Below are 6,452 nucleotides of genomic sequence, written 5' to 3'. Positions count from 1 at the left end.
AACCTGGAAAAGACAATAAACCCGACTCTCCTCATTAAGTCTCCTAAATGAATGCATCTCTGCTGACATCTTGATTTTACCTTTCAAGTTCTTCTTCTCTGAATAAAAAAGATTTTAGCCCAGTAATACTAATTTTGGACTTCTGATTTCCAGGACTGTATGATAATACATTTGTGTTAAGTGACAGTTTGTGGTCATCTGTTATAGCAGCAATAGGAAACTAATATAGCTACCTATTACTCACTGTTGAGGCAGACCCCTTCCAAGTACTTTACCTAGTGCTTTGTGAATTAGGAGATTCTTCCATCTTGCTGGTCGAATATGCACTATTTCCAGCCTTATCTTGAGTGTTTTGAGGACATATAGATGACAACTTCTCTCAGCTTCTATTTATCTGAAAATGTCTTTACTTTTGTTCTTAAACAAAATGTTTTGCTCAGTACAGAACTCTGTGTTGGCAGTTACTTTCCACAAATTTCAGTGTCTTTTGGCACTGACTTTTTTTACTTAGCTGCCAATCTAATCGCTGCTCCTTTTAAGGTACTTTTTTTTCTTGCTTTTAAGATACTTCTGCTGGGTGCAGTGGCTCACATCTGTAATCCCAGCACTTTGGGAGGCCGAGATGGGCAAATTGCTTGAGCTCAGGAGTTCAAGACCAGCCTGGCCAACATGGCAAAATGCTGTATTTATAAAAAATACAAAAATTAGCCAAGCATGGTGGTGTGCACCTATAGTCCCAGCTACTCAAGAGGCCGAGGAGAGAATTGCTTGAGCCTGGGACGTAAAGGGTGCAGAGATTGCACCACTGCACTCCAGCCTGGGCAACAGAGCAAGACCCTGTCTCAAATTAAAAAAAAGATATTTCTGTCTTTAATTTTTAGTAGTTTTACTATGATGTATCTAAATGATTTTTTTTCATTTATCTTATTTAGGGTTCATATGGTTCTTATGGTCCCTGAATCTGTGCTTGATACCCTTCATAAATCTTAGGAAGTTCTCACCTATTCTGTCTTCAAATATTGTGTCTGCCTAATTTCCTCTCATTTCTCCTGCAATCCTAATGACAAATATTTTGGGTCTATATTCTCTGAGTCTTACCCTTTTCCTATATAGCCAATATTTTGTCCTCTTGTGCCTCATTCTGGATATTTTTTTCTAAACTATTGTCTTCAGCTGTTTCATCTGCTGCTATATCCATCCACTACTATTTCAGTTGTTTTCCAATTTCAGGATTTTCATTCGGTTCATTGTCCACCCCCAACCGCGCCCCCCCACCCTCCCTGCTGGCATTTTGTTAAACTTCTTTTTTTTTTTTTTTTTTTTTTGAGACAGAGTCTGGCTCTGTCACTAGGCTGGAGTGCAGTGGCACGACCTCTGCCTCTCGGGTTCAAGCGATTCCCCTGCCTCAGCCTCCCAAGTAGCTGGGACTACAGGTGCACGCCACCATGCCCGGCTAATTTTTTGTATTTTAGTAGAGACAGGGTTCACCATGTTGGTCAGGATGGTCTCGATCTCCTGACCTCGTGATCCACTCGCCTTGGCCTCCCAAAGTGCTGGGATTACAGGTGTGAGCCACTGCCCCCGGCCTGTTAAACTTCTTAATCCTGTCACTTATATTTGAACACTGTATACACAGTTATTTAAAAATCTTGTATGATAACTCCAATTCTGTATTCCTCTTCAATGTATTTCTATTATCTGTTGCTTCTGCTGGGTTTTCCTTTGTGTCATTTTTTCTTCTCATATGCCTAGCTTTTAAAATTTTTTGCAAAATTGTTTGAGAAATAATTTGAGAGCTATGATAATATTCCCTCATACAGAGGATTTCCAGAAAGCTATAGCATTATGGAATCACTTAAATCCAACTGCAAAAGAATATTCAAAGCTGAGCTACAATCCTGGGAAGGCCTGTCTGGTTCACCCTTACTCATAGAGTGCAATCCTTTGGGGTCACACATCATCAGTGAGGAAGTTAATCAGTCCTGTCCTTCCCCAAACCCCAACTTGGAAGTTCCCAGAATCCAACTTTGGTGGCTTTTTCTTTTGTGAACTTATCAAACATTTGACTCACTTTCTCAGGTGCCCCTCCTAGAATCAGAAGATACCTATAAAAACAATGGCCCCAAAGACAGGGCTCATCTCCGTCTATTTCATGCTCTTCTAATCTAGCAATCTTCGACTCTCTAATTAGTTCTCTAATGCCATTAAGTAGATTTTTTTTAAAGCATTCTTCCCAGCTTTTCCACTTCTCCTCTGTAGAAGAGTTGGTTCATAGTACCTTGTCTGCTATTATCAGAATCAGAATTCTGGTCACGTTTTTGCAGGGTAGATATAATTAAAAAAGTGATTTCAGCTCCAATTCCTATGAATTATTTTGATATTCTAACTTAAGGAAACATTTACATTTAACTGATTTGATTAAACGTTCTTTAAAAAAGAATACACTATAAGCAATTCTTCCTGAGAAACTATAGATTTAGAGGCTAGAACTAACATTCCATAACTTTCTGAGGGACCTGGAGTAATTGAAAAAATTCTCTAATTTTAGACCAGATAATTTCAGGATGTCCTTCAGCTTTTTAAGCCTAAATCCTTTAAAAAATCCAAGTGAGGGTCAGGTGCGGTGGCTCATGCCTGTAATCCCAGCCTGCAATTGCCTGTAATCACCTTGGGAGGCCAAGGTGGGAGGACAGTTTGAGCTCAGGAGTCCGAGACCAGTCTGGGCAACACGGCGAAACCCTGTCTCTACAAAAAATACAAAAATTAGCCAGGCATGGTGGTGTGCGCCTGTTGTCCTATTCGGAAGGCTGAGGCTGGAGGATGGCTTGAGTTGGGAGGTCAAGGCTGCAGTGAGCTGAGATCGCACCACTGCACTACAGCCTAGGTGAGAGAGACCTTGTCTTAAAAAAAAATAAAAAATAAAAATCCAGTCGAGAAAATACTGCTTTCTTAAACTCTTAGTTTTTAGCAGTGTCTGGGGTGAAGAGAAAAGGGGATTGCCTATAATTAAAACTTTCACCAGGACTGACAGGTGTGGCTGGGGAATGCTTCTGGACTGAGGGGCGGAAGCTGTCTCAAGAATGCCCCTTCCTTTTTCTTAAATGCCAAACTTTGTGTGAGGTACTAACAGATATCCCAGACTTAACATGTTCAATAAAAATAAAAAACAAAAACAAAAATTCCCTGCTCCAACTGCATTCTCCCATCACTGTTAAAGTAGCCCCATTCTTTCATTCTTTCAGTTGCTCAGTGCCAAAACATTAAGAGTCTAAATAAAAATAAAATGAGTCAAAATAAAATAATTTTGAGACAGGGTCTTGCTCTGTCACCCAGGCTGGAGTACGGTCACCAGATCACGGCTTGCTGCAGCCTTGACCTCCCCGGGCTCAGGTGATCCTCCCCTCTCAGCCTTGCGAGGAGCTGGGACTATACTGCATGCCATCACACCTGATTTTTTTTGTTGTTGTTGTTCTTTGTAGAGACGGCATTTCACCATGTTGCCCAGGCTGGTCTTGAACTCCGGAGCTCAAGCTGTCTGCCTGCCTCAGCCTTCGAAGGTGCTGGGATTACAGGCATGAGCTACCACGGTAGGCCTTAAGAGACATTCTTGCCTCTTCTCATTCTCTATAGCTCTACATCTAATCCATCAGCAAAATCTTCCTGGCACTGCCTTCAATGCGTATCTAGAATCTGATCATATCTCACCACCTCTGCTACCTTTATCTAAGCCATTCTCATTTCCTGTCTGGATTAGCTTTAATTCACTAACGCAAATAAAAACTAAAGAAAGTCTAAATAGCTCCTAACTGTTCTCCAGCTCTCACCCTGGCCCCATATAGTCTATTGTAAGTTTTGACTTTTTAAAAACTGACATGTCATATCTTTCCTTAAAATCCTGTAATAACTCTCAATTTCACTTGGGATAAAACTCAAAAGTCCATAAACTAGCTTACAAGTCTATTTCTTTTCTTTTTTCTTTCTTTCTTTTTTTTTCAGGCAGAGTCTCACTCTGTCACCCAAGCTGGAGTGCAATGACATATATCTCGTCTCACTGCAACCTCCACCTCCTGGTTCAAGTGATTCTCTTGTCTCAGCCTCCTGAGTAGCCGAGACTACCATGCACCACCATGCCTGGCTTATTTTTGTATTTTTAGTAGAGACAGGGTTTTGCCACGTTGGCCAGGCTGATCTCGAACTCCCAACCTCTAGTGATCTGCTCGCCTCGGCCTCCCAAAGTGCTGGGATTACAGGCGCGAGCCTCCCAAAGTGTTGGGAGGCGTGAGCCACCGCACCCAGCCTACTTACAACTGTTTCTACAGGCCCTCTCCCCTGTCTCTCTGACCTCATTTCCTACTACTGTCTTACTGGCCTTGCTGTTTCTCCAATGTCAGCACCTTTGCAATGGCTGTACTCCCTTTTTGAGATGATGTTCTTAGGTAAAAAGGAAAAATATTTTATTTTCCCTTCGCTCATAGCATAGTCTGATATGTGCCTTCTTAGGTTACATTGTAGTTTAAGTAGTATAATCAGTTTGCATCACCAGACCCTGAAAAGTCAGGCATTATTTCTGAGGTTGAGGTTTTCTCATTCTTATGTTGGAGATTCACCTCACTCCAGACTGCCAGCAGATAAGAATGTGCCTGCCTGCTTTAGTTGTCAGTTGCTTTCAGAAATTCATGCAGAAAAGGGGCTATCATGATCAGGCTAAGATGCCAGACAGGTCTCTTAGTTCACAAAGAACAGAAACCATTACTTGCTAGTGATATTGACACTGTGCATACTTGTGACCCAGCAATTGACTCCTGGGTATGTTCTCCAGAAAAACACTCCCAAAAGTGTTCACAGCAAGACTGTTTATATAAAGAGTAGTTTAAAATGACCTTCATTAGAGGAATGAATCAATGACTAAGCATCCTACAGCAGTTAAAGGGGTGAACTAGACTTTCATATATTAATATGAATAAAACTCAAAAAGCAGAATGGCATAAAATGAGACATATTAACACGAGATCAGTTTTGTAAATCAAGTATTTAAGGATGGGAGAAACAGGATTGGGATGAAAGTACAGGAGAAAACATGTGTAAGAATGAAAGCAAGGCCTCACACAGACCAGTGACTCTGATGTGCCATGAAGTGAGTTCATTATCAGTACACACTGAGTACCCGAAGTTATTCATTGATCAGGTCTGGGAAGAGGGTAGAATCCTATGGCAAACTTAATTAGAGGCCCCTCTGTAGGCTGGATTGAGACCAACCCATAAACAGAACCCTTGGAGTAGTAATTCAACAAGTATGTTTTGAGGGCCTTTTCTGTATCAGTCATTATTCTGTATATTAGAGACACAAAGATGAACAAGGCAATAAGGTCTGTTGTTCATCATACTGCAGGTTCACACAGTCTATGCACATTTCTACATCTTTTTTTTTTTTTAAACAAAGGGATAGGAAATTTTGGGAAATGATTTGCCAAAACACACATATTTATTTGCAGCATTTCTGAGACTAACATCATAAAAAATAAAAGGGAGTAAGTCTGGAAGAAGTGATACACTTATTGGGCCCCAGGAATAAATGTCAAAATCATTCTTAGAAAAATTTTAATGAGCATTATGAATTCCAAACAAACAACAATATAGTCAATAATGTTTGGATTATCCAGGTTATAGTTATGTGATTAGTTATAAAGACTTACCTCTACTCTCTACTACAGAAAATAAAAAGTTAATCATATCAAAGACAGTTAGATATCCAGAGATTGGTCACAGAAGATTAATTCCTCAACTCTGCCGATGAAGTGACATGCTAATCTTTTTCTAATAACACTTGTCTTTAATTCCATAAAATAATGTCAGTTAAAGTGATTATATGCATTTGGTCTAATTTTTTTTTTTTTTTTACTGTCACCACTTCTATTTAATGGTCTTTTCCTTAATCATGACAGATGACGTTGAAAAATTCCTCTACTATCTCTCTACCACATATTTGATTATTGAGGTTCATTTTTGTTGTGTATCCTTTGTTGCTTAGTAAAGGATGAGTTCATCAAAATGTTTTCTTACATTTGTCCAAGTCATAAAGCTTCTATCTAGTGTGGACTCTGATGCTGGATAAGATCTGAACTTTGACTGAAGGTTTTCCCACGTAATTTACAAAGAGCTTTTCCCCATGCGGGAATCTTAATGCCCTTTAAGCAATGAGGTAACACTGTTAGCTTCCCTATGGTCATATGCATACAGTTTTGTTCCAGTGTGGATTTTGATGTGTAAGATTGAGCTTTTTTACATTTATAAATTTTCTCTCCAGCATGGGTATTCTGGTGATTGATAAGTGCTAGCTTCCAAATAAAGGCCTTCCCTCACACACTATGTTCATCATGGTGCTGCTCTCCAGTGTGGATTCTCTGGTGGGTGACCAGAGCTGAACCACAATGAACCTTTTACTATCTTCTTCA

This window comes from Hylobates moloch, unplaced genomic scaffold, assembly GCF_009828535.3.
Source record: "Hylobates moloch isolate HMO894 unplaced genomic scaffold, HMol_V3 SCAFFOLD_20, whole genome shotgun sequence".
Lineage (NCBI taxonomy): Eukaryota > Metazoa > Chordata > Mammalia > Primates > Hylobatidae > Hylobates > Hylobates moloch.
Note: the sequence above shows the minus strand (reverse complement) of the source record.